The sequence below is a fragment of the Musa acuminata genome, chromosome BXJ2-11, assembly GCF_036884655.1.
Source record: "Musa acuminata AAA Group cultivar baxijiao chromosome BXJ2-11, Cavendish_Baxijiao_AAA, whole genome shotgun sequence".
Taxonomy (NCBI): domain Eukaryota; kingdom Viridiplantae; phylum Streptophyta; class Magnoliopsida; order Zingiberales; family Musaceae; genus Musa; species Musa acuminata.
Genome location: NC_088348.1, coordinates 14810271 through 14824799, shown reverse-complemented (window position 1 = coordinate 14824799; position 14529 = coordinate 14810271).

Genomic DNA, 14529 nt, shown 5'->3' with positions numbered 1-14529 from the left:
TACGTCTAAACACCGATTCGGAAAGCACTGAACTTTGAAACACATTCATAAAAACACAGAAGGCAGTAAGCTATTGAGGAGGTTTGCAGTAAAGATAAGATGCTCAAAGTAAATGCAAACCGAGATTTAGAGTGGTTTGGTCAATCTTGACCTACTCCACTTTTGGCTTCCTCCACCGACGAGGTCACCGACGTCAACTAGAGGCCTTCCTTCAATAGGCGAAGGCCAACCACCCTTTTATAGTTTTACTCCTTTTGACGGGCCTAGGAGACAACCCTTACAGACTTTTCTCTCCTCTCTTTAAAGCTCAAAACTTGGAAGAAAAGAGGGAGAAGAACTTTTAGCCTTTACAACAATTTTGAGCTCTAAAAATCACAGAACAAGATCAAGATTTCGGTGTATGTTCAATGCTCTTTCAGTGCTGAATGGGTGGGGTATTTATAGGCCCCAACCCAGTTCAAATTTGGAGCTCAAAACTGCCAATTCCCGGAATTCCGGGATCTGGCGGTTGCACCTCCTGACTGGAGCGGTTGCACCGCCTGGTAGAGCTCGAAGACTGAGCCCAAGCGATGCCACCTCTTGGCTGGGGCTGTTGCACCGCCCAGTCTCCCTCGGAGACTCAGCCCAGGCGGTGCCACCTCCTGGCTTGGGCGGTTCAACCGCCAGGCAGAAATCAGGGTCCGAATGGGTTGATCCATTCGGCCCAATTTGGGTTTTTCAGGGGCCCAATTGTCCCAAGATTAAGTTAATGGGATCACCTCCCATTTCCAACTTAATCATTGTGCTAACTACGATATTCCCTAAGACATTTACTACAACTTGCTCTGGTGCATTAATTGCTTCTTTCGGCGAGCTTCCGGCGAACTTCCGTCGATCATCCGATGAACCCTCGGTGATGCTCCTGCGGACTTCCGGCAAACTCCTGGACTTGCGACGATCCACTTGGCGAGTTCCAACGAGCTTCTTTGGCAAGCTCATGGACTTCTCGGATTTATTCCCGCAGAACCTCCGACGACTATCCGAATTCAAGACTTTTGAATTCAAGAGACATATTGATAAGTTAAAATCATTTAAACTTATCAATACTCCCATCATGATTCCCATCATGATGTATCTCACTGAAGATGATGTCAAGGCTTGACATTCATTTTCAAATTTTACATTACAAGTTTGAATGATGGTAATAGTAGCAATTCATCATATTGTAAGATATCAACATGTAAAACTACGAAGTAAGATTTTGATATTATTACATGATGCACACATTTCAAATGTTTTAGCAATTATTACATTTCATCACATGGTAAGATATCAATACGTAAAATTACGATGCAAGTTCTTTGTTTGATATCTTGACATGATACAAACAAGGCATAATGTAAATTATAGCAATCATAGCATCTCTTGGTGATGCAAGCATGGCATTAATACTCATATATTTCTCCCCCTTTGTCATCAACAAAAAACATGGTAATTGTGATACCAGGAGAATAATATAAGCAAATTTTGAGCATAAGTGTAATAGTCGTTCATGCCTTTACTAGGTTCAAGTTATTTTCCAATAGTAAGTGATAGGAAATCAATTGTACAAGCATGATATCTAGATCACTTTGAATACTTCTTCCTTTTTATTTGTTATAATCTTTTTGCATGAAGGAGGAAGGCCATTTGTGATACCAGCTATTGGTGAGTTTACTTTGAGTTAAGTTAAAACTGTTGAGAGATTAAATCATGCTTCAGGTATCAAGATATGTATGTGAAGCAAATCTTTGCAAGTAAAAACATTATCATCCATATTTCAAGATGGAATTCATAAGTAGGAATCATTTCATCAAATTCATTTCAGAAAAATATTTTTCATATAAGTGTATGAGAAAATCCGATTTTTAGGGTACCAATTGTTAAGCGAATCCAAAAATGAAATTAACACTTTTATGCATTCGGATAAGACTATGCTACAGATTTTCAAATACAATCATGATGACAAAACATGCTTATTGTTATGAAAATTTTTGTATTCAACATATAATTTCCAACATGTTATTTAGGCATGTGATGGCAGTCAAGTGATTTGATCATTCAATAAAGTCCGAAAGATAATTTTAACTAGTTTATGTACTCGGACACATCAACATTCCTAATTCTCTTCTTATGAAATCAAATTGTTCTTCACTTAGAGGTTTTGTAAAAATATCAGCTAGTTGATGTTTAGTATTAATGAATTCTATGATTACATCATGATTAGTAACATGATCTCGTATAAAGTGATGTCTAATATCAATAAGTTTTGTTCTTGAGTGTTGTATAGGATTTTTCGTTAAGCATATTACACTTGTGTTATCACATTTAATAGGAATATTTTTAAGATGAATTTTACAATCTTCTAAGGTGTTTTTTATCCATACAACTTGTGCACAGCATACACTTGCTGCAATATATTCAGCTTCGGTTGTTGATAGTGTAACCGAGTTTTGTTTCTTAGATGACCAGGAAACAAGGGCATGTCCTAAAAATTGACATGTTCCTGATGTGCTTTTTCTATCTAGTCTACAGCCAGCAAAGTCCGCATCAACATAAGCAATTAACTCAAGATTCTCTGATTTTGGGTACCATAATCCTAGCTTTGAGATGAGATATCTTAGGGTTTGATTGAAATCTAGCACAAAGTCCTACACTGAACATGATATCTGGTCTAGTTGCAGTGAGGTAAAGTAAACTTTCTATCATACCCCTATAAGTTTTTTTATCGAAGCTTTCTCCACTTTCATCAATTTCTAACTTAGTGGAGGTGCTCATAGGAGTGTTAATAGCTTTTGAGTTATTCATATTAAACTTTTTCAGCAAATTCATAGCATATTTAGTTTGACTAATAAAGATGTCATTACTTAGTTGTTTGATTTGTAATCCTAAGAAGAATGTTAATTCTCCCATTAAACTCATTTCGAATTCAAGACTCATAGTGTAACACCCTTGATTAGTCCCACATCGAAAGTGGGCAAGACTAAGATTGACTTATAAGGGTCTGATGAGTGTACTACTATCAACTTCAGCTTAAGCATTTTGGTCAGTGGTTTAGACTAAACGAAGTTGATAGGCCAGTTAGCCTATCAGGCCCGGACTAATCAGGGGTGTTACATATAGTTTTAGCAAAAGATTCACAAAGAGATTCATTCGTAGAACCAAAGATAATATCATCAACATAAATCTGAACAATGAGAAAATTATTTTCAAAATTCTTGATGAACAATGTAGTATCAACCTTGCCTTTTGTGAAATTATTTTCAATAAGAAAAGAACTAAGTCTCTCATACCAAGCCCTCAAAGCTTGTTTTAAACCATAGAGAGCTTTAGTTAATCTAAACACATGATTAGGGAGGCTATTATTTTCAAATCCAGGAGGTTGTTCAACATAGACTTCTTCAGAAATAAAGCCATTAAGAAAAGCGCTTTTAACATCCATTTGAAACAACTTAAATTATTACTGCTAGCATAGGCAAGGAGCATCCGTATGGCTTCTAATCGATACCTTCTTCTTGGTTGAAACCTTTGGCCACTAATCTAGCTTTGTTTCTAACCACGATACCATATTCATCTTGCTTGTTTCTAAAAACCCATTTAGTACCAATAACTAAATGGTCATTTGGTCTAGGAACAAGCTTCCACACCTCATTTCTCTCAAATTGATTTAATTCATCTTGCATTGCGATAATCCATGAATCATCTTTCATGGCTTCGTAAACACATTTGGGTTCAATTTGGGAGAGAAAAGCGGCGTTGGAATAAAAATTTTTAAGAGAAGAACATGTTTGAACCCCCTTTGATGTGTCTCCTAAGATTAGCTCCTTAGGATGAGCATCTACATACTTTCAATCCTTGGGTAAAGATGTTTCGGAAGTGGATGCATTCAAGTTGCTAGTTGGAGACGGGGTTTCGTTTAAATTCAAGGAATCAAAATTAACATCATCATCAAAATCATTTTTCCTGATTTCGGAAATATCATTAAAGACAACATGAATGGATTCTTCAATAATTAAAGTTCTTTTGTTGAAGATATGAAAAACTTTAGAGACCGAAGAATAACCAAGAAAGATTCCTTCATCGGATTTAGCATCAAATTTTCCTAAGTTATCATTTTCATTCAAGATAAAACACTTACACCCAAAGACTTTAAAATATGAAACATTGGGTTTTTTGTTGTTCCATAACTCATAGGGAGTTTTGGTAAGGGTCTTACTAGAACTCTATTCAAAATATAGCATACAGTATTTACGGCTTCGGCCCAAAAATATTTGGGTAGGCTATGTTCATTCAACATGGTTCTTGCCATTTCTTGTAAATTTTGATTTTTTCTTTCTATTACTCCATTTTGTTTAGGATTTTTAGGAGTAGAGAAATTATGGTTGTATCCATTGAGTTCACAAAATTCTTCGAAATCATGATTTTGAAATTCACCACCGTGATCACTTCTGATTGACGAAATCATAGAACCCTTCTCATTCTGAACAAGTTTACAAAACTTGGTAAAATATCTAAGGCATTCATTTTTCTGTTTTAAGAAGTAAGTCCATGTGTATCTGCTATAGTCATCCACAATGACGAAGGCGTATTTGCTACCTCCTAGGCTTGATGTAGAGATTGGTCCGAACAAGTCCATATGGATCAATCATAAGGGCCTAGAGGTGCTTATTTGATTCTTAGATTTGAAACTGCCCTTAATTTGTTTACCTAATTGGCAAGCATCACATACATTATCTTTGATGAAATTGATATGAGGAATTCCTCTTACAAGTTCTTTAGATGATATTTGAGTCATTAGTTTCATGCTAGCATGACCTAATCTTCTATGCCATAGCCAAGCATCTTCATTCAAAACCAAAAAACACATTTCTGTTAGGATCAAGAGAACTAAGAGGGGGGGGTGAATTAGTGCAGTGGAAAACCTTCTGCAATCGAAAACTGTTTTCGTTCGATAGAAGTGATTTTGGTAAGAAAGCCGATTCATAAATCACTTCAACTTGAGATAAGGCGAGATGCAGTTAAAGCAAAGATATAAAGGCAGTTTGCAGTTATAATGGAAATCAGAACATAAGCGCAAACTGAAATACGACGTTCGTACGATAAAACTGATTTGCGTCTTAAACCCCGATTCGGAGAGCACTGAACTTTGAAACACGTTCGTAAAAACACAAAAGGCAGTAAGCTATTGAGGAGGATTGCAGTAAAGATAAGATGCTCAAAGTAAATGCAAACCGAGATTTAGAGTGGTTCGGTCAATATTGACCTACTCCACTTTTGGCTTCCTCCACCGACGAGGTCACCGACGTCAACTAGAGGCCTTCCTTCAATAGGCGAAGGCCAACCACCCTTATACAGATTCACTCCTTTTGACTTGCTTAGGAGACAACCCTTACAGAAATTTTCTCTCCTCTCTTTACAACTCAGAACTTGGAAGAACAGAGGGAGAAGAACTTTTGGCCTTTACAACAATTTTGAGCTCTAAGAATCACAGAAAAGGATCAAGATTTCGGTGTTAGTTGATGCTATTTCAGTGCTGAATGGGTGGGGTATTTATAGGCCCCAATCCAGTTCAAATTTGGAGCTCAAAATTATCAATTCCCAAAATTTCGGGATCAGGCGGTTGCACCTCCTGACTGGAGCGGTTGCACCGCCTGGCAGAGCTCGAAGACTGAGCCTTTGGGCGGTGCTACCTCTTGTCAGGGGCGGTTACACCTCTTGCTAGAGCTCGAAGACCGAGCTCAGGCGGTTGCACCTCCTGATTGAGGCGGTTGCACCGCCTAGTAGAGCTCGAAGACTGAGCTCAAGTGGTGCCACCTCTTGTCAGGGGAGGTTGCACCGCCCAGTCTCGCTCGGAGACTGAGCCCAAGCGGTGCCACCTCCTGGCTGGGGCGGTTGCACCGCCCAGTCTCACTCGGAGACTTAGCATATGTAACATCCCCCATTTTTGAAAATTTAGTAAAATATTTGTTTGTAAAAATAAGGATTATTTAATAATTATTTTATATTAAATAATATTATATTAATGTTTATGGCTAAGGACCTAAGAGTAAATATTAAAATTTTGATATGATTTATAGAATATTCAGAATTGAGTAAATAAAAATAAAATAAAATAAAAAATTAGTGGACATGTGTCACTAGCTAGCCTAATGGTGCCACCTAAGTTTGCTCTAAGGATGACACCTAGCACTTTTCATGCATGCTTGCCACCTTGAAACTTTGCAACTCTTGTGTTAACAAAAAGTAATTAAGTAAGAGATTAAAGGAGAAACTAAATGTAACTTTCAGATGCTGCATCCAACGTGAGTTTAAGAAGAGAAGAGAAGGGAAGAAGAAGAAGAAGAGGAATTGAAGAAGAAGATTTGATTGAGGTTTTGCATCAACTCCCCCCATTTGGGAATCAAATTTGTTTAAGGCAAGTGTTCTAACCTCTTCCTACAGAATTCCTAATCTTTGTTTTCCTTTTAATTCTTCATAATGCAAAAGATTTCAGCTTAGTACCAAACCGTTCTTTCCTTTTGATACAAAGCCATGAATCTGAAATTTTTCGGTAATCTGACTTCTGTACATTGTTTTCGATCTAACTTTTAGCACTAAACTCTGATTTAGGTAAAACCTATTCCATTTGAAAGTAGACTCAAATATCTTTATTTTGACGCTAAGATTGAATGATTTAGAGTTTAAATGCCTACTAAGACTTCTGTTTCAATTAACCCTACAGATTCTACAAAATAGAGACTGAAATTTCTGACCTCTTGTTGCTTAACTACTTATAACTTTCTGCTGTGAACTCAGATTCATACAAAGTATGATTTATTCGAAGCTAGACTCAAAATGCTTTCTTTATATACCTGAATTGAAATTTTCGGAGTATAATTGCTAACTAAAACATCTGCTTTCATCGACCCAATGGATTCAGTAAAACAGAGCAAATATTTTCAGACCTTTGGCTATGAAATTATCTGTAACTCCCTGTTGTAAATTCCAATTCTTGTCAAACTTAATTTTCCTAAAATTAGATTGATAAAGCTTTCTAATGACACATATGTTGCATAAATTGGAGTATAATTGGTTATCTAAATAGTTCATACAATGTCCCTATCAAATTCTGCCAGAATCGAGCTTTGGTCGATTTCGGCTCTCCTTGTTTCTTCTCTTTGGAAATCGATTTCGGCAAACACTCTTCAGTTAAGCTTTACATTATTACCTTAAATTCCTGTATACTTTTGTCCTTTATTTATTTGTCTGCAGCTATCATCTAAAGTTCATGTTTTCAGCGTAATGATTCGGCACATGCATCCCATTGTTCCGCATTTGCTTTCGATATGTGCCTCTTCCAGTTTCATTTCTTTGGACATTGAATTCATCTAACTTTCTTATTTCAATTGAGCCATATGTGATTTCTTGAAATCCTTGTATACTCCTGCTTTTGTTTCCTTTTAAATCTGAATACATTTGTGAAAGATTCTGTTTGTATCGTATTGACTCGAAAGGCATATGTACATTTCGTTGTTCCGCATGTGCTTCTGATATGTGTCAATGTTATTGTTCATACTACCTTTTTGTACTCTGGTGTCTTGTGGGATATTGTAAACCTTTGCCAGAAATGGTAAAGGAAGTTATGCTTAGAGCCCGCGATTGCTCTGCCGGCCCCATTGACTTCACTCAGACATGGGTGGATGGAGCTCCCAGACGTGGGAGACTTATGCTTGGTGGTCATCCAGAAATGGATGGACCATATTATGTTATGATCCCACTTCACCTTCTATCTGTTTGATATAAAATTCAGAGCCGACCTAGCACTTGGGCAGGGTGAGAGGGCTCGAGTAGGAAAGGGCTACCCGTGGATGGAGTCGAGAACTCATCACGGCGTGGAGCCACCACTGAGTTAATCCTCACATGCAGTATGCTAGAGTACGACGTCTGAGCTTCTATTTCGTATTTGTTCTTTGATATATTCTAAAATGCTTCTTATGCTTCCGAAATATTTCCATATGCCATTGATATGTTCTGAAGCATTTCATTCACCATTGATATGTTCCGAATATTTTCATATGCCATTGATATCTAAAATGCTCTTTACGTCCTTGTTATGCCTTGAAATTACCATATGTCATCGATATGCTCCTTATGCCAATGATATGCTCCAATTTCCTTTCTCCTATTGTTATGTCTAATGCCTGTTTTTGAACGAGGTAAACCTTTGTGATTTTATATCAAATGAGATGACTTCAAATGAACACTTGTATTTCTAGTTTTGTATCTTGATACTAAGCTTGCTTGAACTTCTCCTATCGCCATGGATATGTTAGACGCTTGCTGAGCTCTTTATGCTCACCCCGTTGCTATATAAATTTTTCAGGGTAGCTTGTCACGCACTGAAAAGCTAGAATTGGGTTAAAGTAGTGAAAGGCTAGAAGATTTTTGAGCTAATCTTTGTTGGATGATGGTTTTTGTTGTATAGTAAACTTTACTTCTGATGTATCGTTAAGAATCTGTTGATACTTATGTGTTGTAAAATGTCAAAGGACCGCTCATGTGTATGGAATGATAAGTTTAAGATGTGTAAGGATAAGAACTCATGGTAAATAATTATCTTTTTGTGATTGTATATACTTCTATGATTATGGATTTGTGTTGTGGTTGATGTTTAGTTGACTTGTCTTTGGATTTTGTGAATCTCTAAGTGAAATGGATTATGATTTATGTAATGTACATGTTTATGAATTGTGAATATTGATAGATTGAATGATTCTTAGTATCCTCAAATTGTTAGATTGGATCCTGGATTGAATTGATGATCAATTATAATATTATTGATTTTTAGACAGGGTCACACTTCCTGAATGCGATAATTCAGGGGGGCGTGACATAGTTGGTATCAGAGCATGATTTGAGGATTTCTAAGAATTTTGATATGCTAGATGTGTAATAAATTTTGAGGTTTAGTGATTTCTATTTAGAGATTGATCAAAAGTTTTCTTTTGTTATTTTTAGGAAGCAAGGATGACGAGGTCATCTGGTACTCCTGTTGCATCTACTTCTGATCAATTGAGTGGAATTATGAAAACTCTAGAGTCGATGACACAAGTAATGCAACAATAAGTCCGACAAGGAAGAAATGATGAAGTTGGGAGTTCAAACTAGACTGGGTTGGGAATTGAACAGTTTAAGAAGCTTAGTCCTCCCAGTTTTAGTGGTGAGCCTGATCCAATGGTAGCAGAACAATGGATGATGCGGATGGAGAAAATATTTGATGTTTTAAATTGCCCAGATGATAAGAAGGTTTCTCTTGCTACCTTCATGCTAGAAGGAGAGGCTGAGCACTGGTGGCGAACCATGAAGAGGATTTCTGAAGCTCGACAAGAGCCAATCACTTGGAAGGTATTTACAGAAAAGTTCAATGATAAATATTTTCCGGATTGTATCAGAGAGCAGAAAGAATTGGAGTTCCTGAATCTCATCCAGGGAAATTTGACAGTAGCCAAATATGAGTCTAAATTCACCGAGCTCTCTAGATTTGCCACACATATGATTGATGATGAATATAGGAAAGCAAGAAGACTTGAAAGAGGATTAAGGCCGGCAATAAGAAGCCGGATATCAGCTTTGAAACTCCAAGTATACACTGATGTAGTAGAAAGAGCTTTCATACTTGAAAAAGACTTGGCGGAGATCCAAGAAATCAGGGACAAGAATAGCAAGGATAAGTTTGTTGGTAAAAGTAAGAGAGGAAATGAAGCAGAAAGAAGTAACGAGAAGGTAAAGGTACCTAGATTTGAGAAAGGAACTCCATCGCAAAGAACTCTATCGTGTACAAAATGTGGACGTAATCATGAAACAAGTGAGTGTTTTTGGGTGACTGGAGCCTGTTTTGCCTGTGGAAAGTTAGATCATAAAGTCAGAGACTGCCCACTAAACAAGAAGAAAGAGCCACTACTCCCTAAGCCTACAGCCCATGCTAGAGTATATGCTATCACAGAACAAGATTCCAGAGCCTCTAAATCAGTGGTTGAAGGTATTCTACATGTTTCTAATAGAAATGCAAAAGTTTTGTTTGATCCTGGCTCCAACTTGTCTTTTGTTTCACAATATTTTGCTTGTCACTTGGGCATTCAACCTAAACAACTAGATTATTTGCTACACGTAACTACTATTGTTGGGGATTCCTTGACAACAAATCTGGTTTATCCTCATCTTTTCGCCGAAAGAGATATGACAAATTTAGAGGACTAAATTTTATTCCAAGGAGGGGAGAGTGTAACATCCCCCATTTTTGAAAATTTAGTAAAATATTTGTTTGTAAAAATAAGGATTATTTAATAATTATTTTATATTAAATAATATTATATTAATGTTTATGGCTAAGGACCTAAGAGTAAATATTAAAATTTTGATATGATTTATAGAATATTCAGAATTGAGTAAATAAAAATAAAATAAAATAAAAAATTAGTGGACATGTGTCACTAGCTAGCCTAATGGTGCCACCTAAGTTTGCTCTAAGGATGACACCTAGCACTTTTCATGCATGCTTGCCACCTTGAAACTTTGCAACTCTTGTGTTAACAAAAAGTAATTAAGTAAGAGATTAAAGGAGAAACTAAATGTAACTTTCAGATGCTGCATCCAACGTGAGTTTAAGAAGAGAAGAGAAGGGAAGAAGAAGAAGAAGAGGAATTGAAGAAGAAGATTTGATTGAGGTTTTGCATCAACTCCCCCCGTTTGGGAATCAAATTTGTTTAAGGCAAGTGTTCTAACCTCTTCCTACAGAATTCCTAATCTTTGTTTTCCTTTTAATTCTTCATAATGCAAAAGATTTCAGCTTAGTACCAAACCGTTCTTTCCTTTTGATACAAAGCCATGAATCTGAAATTTTTCGGTAATCTGACTTCTGTACATTGTTTTCGATCTAACTTTTAGCACTAAACTCTGATTTAGGTAAAACCTATTCCATTTGAAAGTAGACTCAAATATCTTTATTTTGACACTAAGATTGAATGATTTGGATTTTAAATGCCTACTAAGACTTCTGTTTCAATTAACCCTACAGATTCTACAAAATAGAGACTGAAATTTCTGACCTCTTGTTGCTTAACTACTTATAACTTTCTGCTGTGAACTCAGATTCATACAAAGTATGATTTATTCGAAGCTAGACTCAAAATGCTTTCTTTATATACCTGAATTGAAATTTTCGGAGTATAATTGCTAACTAAAACATCTGCTTTCATCGACCCAATGGATTCAGTAAAACAGAGCAAATATTTTCAGACCTTTGGCTATGAAATTATCTGTAACTCCCTGTTGTAAATTCCAATTCTTGTCAAACTTAATTTTCCTAAAATTAGATTGATAAAGCTTTCTAATGACACATATGTTGCATAAATTGGAGTATAATTGGTTATCTAAATAGTTCATACAATGTCCCTATCAAATTCTGCCAGAATCGAGCTTTGGTCGATTTCGGCTCTCCTTGTTTCTTCTCTTTGGAAATCGATTTCGGCAAACACTCTTCAGTTAAGCTTTACATTATTACCTTAAATTTCGGCTCTCCTTGTTTCTTCTCTTTGGAAATCGATTTCGGCAAACACTCTTCAGTTAAGCTTTACATTATTACCTTAAATTCTTGTATACTTTTGTCCTTTATTTATTTGTCTGCAGCTATCATCTAAAGTTCATGTTTTCAGCGTAATGATTCGGCACATGCATCCCATTGTTCCGCATTTGCTTTCGATATGTGCCTCTTCCAGTTTCATTTCTTTGGACATTGAATTCATCTAACTTTCTTATTTCAATTGAGCCATATGTGATTTCTTGAAATCCTTGTATACTCCTGCTTTTGTTTCCTTTTAAATCTGAATACATTTGTGAAAGATTCTGTTTGTATCGTATTGACTCGAAAGGCATATGTACATTTCGTTGTTCCGCATGTGCTTCTGATATGTGTCAATGTTATTGTTCATACTACCTTTTTGTACTCTGGTGTCTTGTGGGATATTGTAAACCTTTGCCAGAAATGGTAAAGGAAGTTATGCTTAGAGCCCGCGATTGCTCTGTCGGCCCCATTGACTTCACTCAGACATGGGTGGATGGAGCTCCCAGACGTGGGAGACTTATGCTTGGTGGTCATCCAGAAATGGATGGACCATATTATGTTATGATCCCACTTCACCTTCTATCTGTTTGATATAAAATTCAGAGCCGACCTAGCACTTGGGCAGGGTGAGAGGGCTCGAGTAGGAAAGGGCTACCCGTGGATGGAGTCGAGAACTCATCACGGCGTGGAGCCACCACTGAGTTAATCCTCACATGCAGTATGCTAGAGTACGACGTCTGAGCTTCTATTTCGTATTTGTTCTTTGATATATTCTAAAATGCTTCTTATGCTTCCGAAATATTTCCATATGCCATTGATATGTTCTGAAGCATTTCATTCACCATTGATATGTTCCGAATATTTTCATATGCCATTGATATCTAAAATGCTCTTTACGTCCTTGTTATGCCTTGAAATTACCATATGTCATCGATATGCTCCTTATGCCAATGATATGCTCCAATTTCCTTTCTCCTATTGTTATGTCTAATGCCTGTTTTTGAACGAGGTAAACCTTTGTGATTTTATATCAAATGAGATGACTTCAAATGAACACTTGTATTTCTAGTTTTGTATCTTGATACTAAGCTTGCTTGAACTTCTCCTATCGCCATGGATATGTTAGACGCTTGCTGAGCTCTTTATGCTCACCCCGTTGCTATATAAATTTTTCAGGGTAGCTTGTCACGCACTGAAAAGCTAGAATTGGGTTAAAGCAGTGAAAGGCTAGAAGATTTTTGAGCTAATCTTTGTTGGATGATGGTTTTTGTTGTATAGTAAACTTTACTTCTGATGTATCGTTAAGAATCTGTTGATACTTATGTGTTGTAAAATGTCAAAGGACCGCTCATGTGTATGGAATGATAAGTTTAAGATGTGTAAGGATAAGAACTCATGGTAAATAATTATCTTTTTGTGATTGTATATACTTCTATGATTATGGATTTGTGTTGTGGTTGATGTTTAGTTGACTTGTCTTTGGATTTTGTGAATCTCTAAGTGAAGTGGATTATGATTTATGTAATGTACATGTTTATGAATTGTGAATATTGATAGATTGAATGATTCTTAGTATCCTCAAATTGTTAGATTGGATCCTGGATTGAATTGATGATCAATTATAATATTATTGATTTTTAGACAGGGTCACACTTCCTGAATGCGATAATTCAGGGGGGCGTGACAGCATAGGCGGTGCTACCTCCTGGCCTAGGCGGTTGCACCTCCCACAGCAATCAGGGTCCGAATGGGTTGATCCATTCGGCCTAATTTGGGTTTTTTAGGGGCCCAATTGCCCCAAGATTAAGTTAATGGGATCACCTCCCATTTCCAACTTAATCATTGTGCTAACTACGATATTTTCTAAGACGTTTACTACAACTTGCTCCGGTGCGTCAATCGCTTCTTCCGGCGAGCTTCCGGCGAACTTCCGTCAATCATCCGATGAACCCTCGGTGTGTTGAATCTCGGATTTTGATGATAAAATCAATTGATGGGTTATTTGATCTAATCCATATTATTGAGTTAAGTGTGCAGGATTAACTACGATAACCAGAAAACATAAAGCAAGGATACCGGAGTCAAGCTCGATGGACGTTTAAGAGACCGAAGAATCATCGGAGATGCTGCCGGAACCGTCCGAGAAGAAATCGGGAACGTGTCGGAAGTTCGCCGAAGAAATCGTCGGAGGCTCGCGGAGATCACCAAGAAGGCTCGGCTACTCGTTAAAGTCATCACAAAGATTGGGAGCTTGCAGGGAGTCCGTCGGAAGAAGTTCGTCGGAAAGCTCGCCGGAACAAGACTCGACGTTCGCGGTTAAAAAACTTGCTTAGGATGTTTTTGTTATGTAGTTCACCTGTAATTAGGATTAGGATTAAGAGATAATCCTATATCCTGGTTAGGGGCCAACTGGGCCCAAAGTCAAATTTGGTTTGGGCGAAAAATAAGCCAAACCAATGAATCGGAAAGCCAGGCGGTGGAACCGCCTGGCTGGGCGGTGGCACCGCCCAGCACCCGAGTGCTGGGCGGTGACACCTCCTTGGCTGGGCGGTTGCACCGTCCAGCACCCGAGCGCTGGGCGGTGGCACCGCCTGGCTGGGCGGTGGAACCGCCAGCACCGGGAACCCTAAGAGAATTCAAATTTTGGAGCCCAAAATTTGAATCCTCTTGAGGCCTATAAATACCCCTCAAATCTTAGCTGAGGTTACAACTTTTGAGAAGCATTTTGATTGAGAGAAAAGTCTTAGAAAGTCTTAGCAAGTCTTGTTTTCAATTTGCTAGAGAGTTCTCCTCCTTCTTTCTTATTGAAAATTTGTAAGAGGTTGAGCTGCTTGTAAAAGGTTGTAAGAGGGGTGTTTACCCTTCCATTTCAAGAGACTTGCTAGTGGAAGGTGGGAGCCTCATCGAAGAGG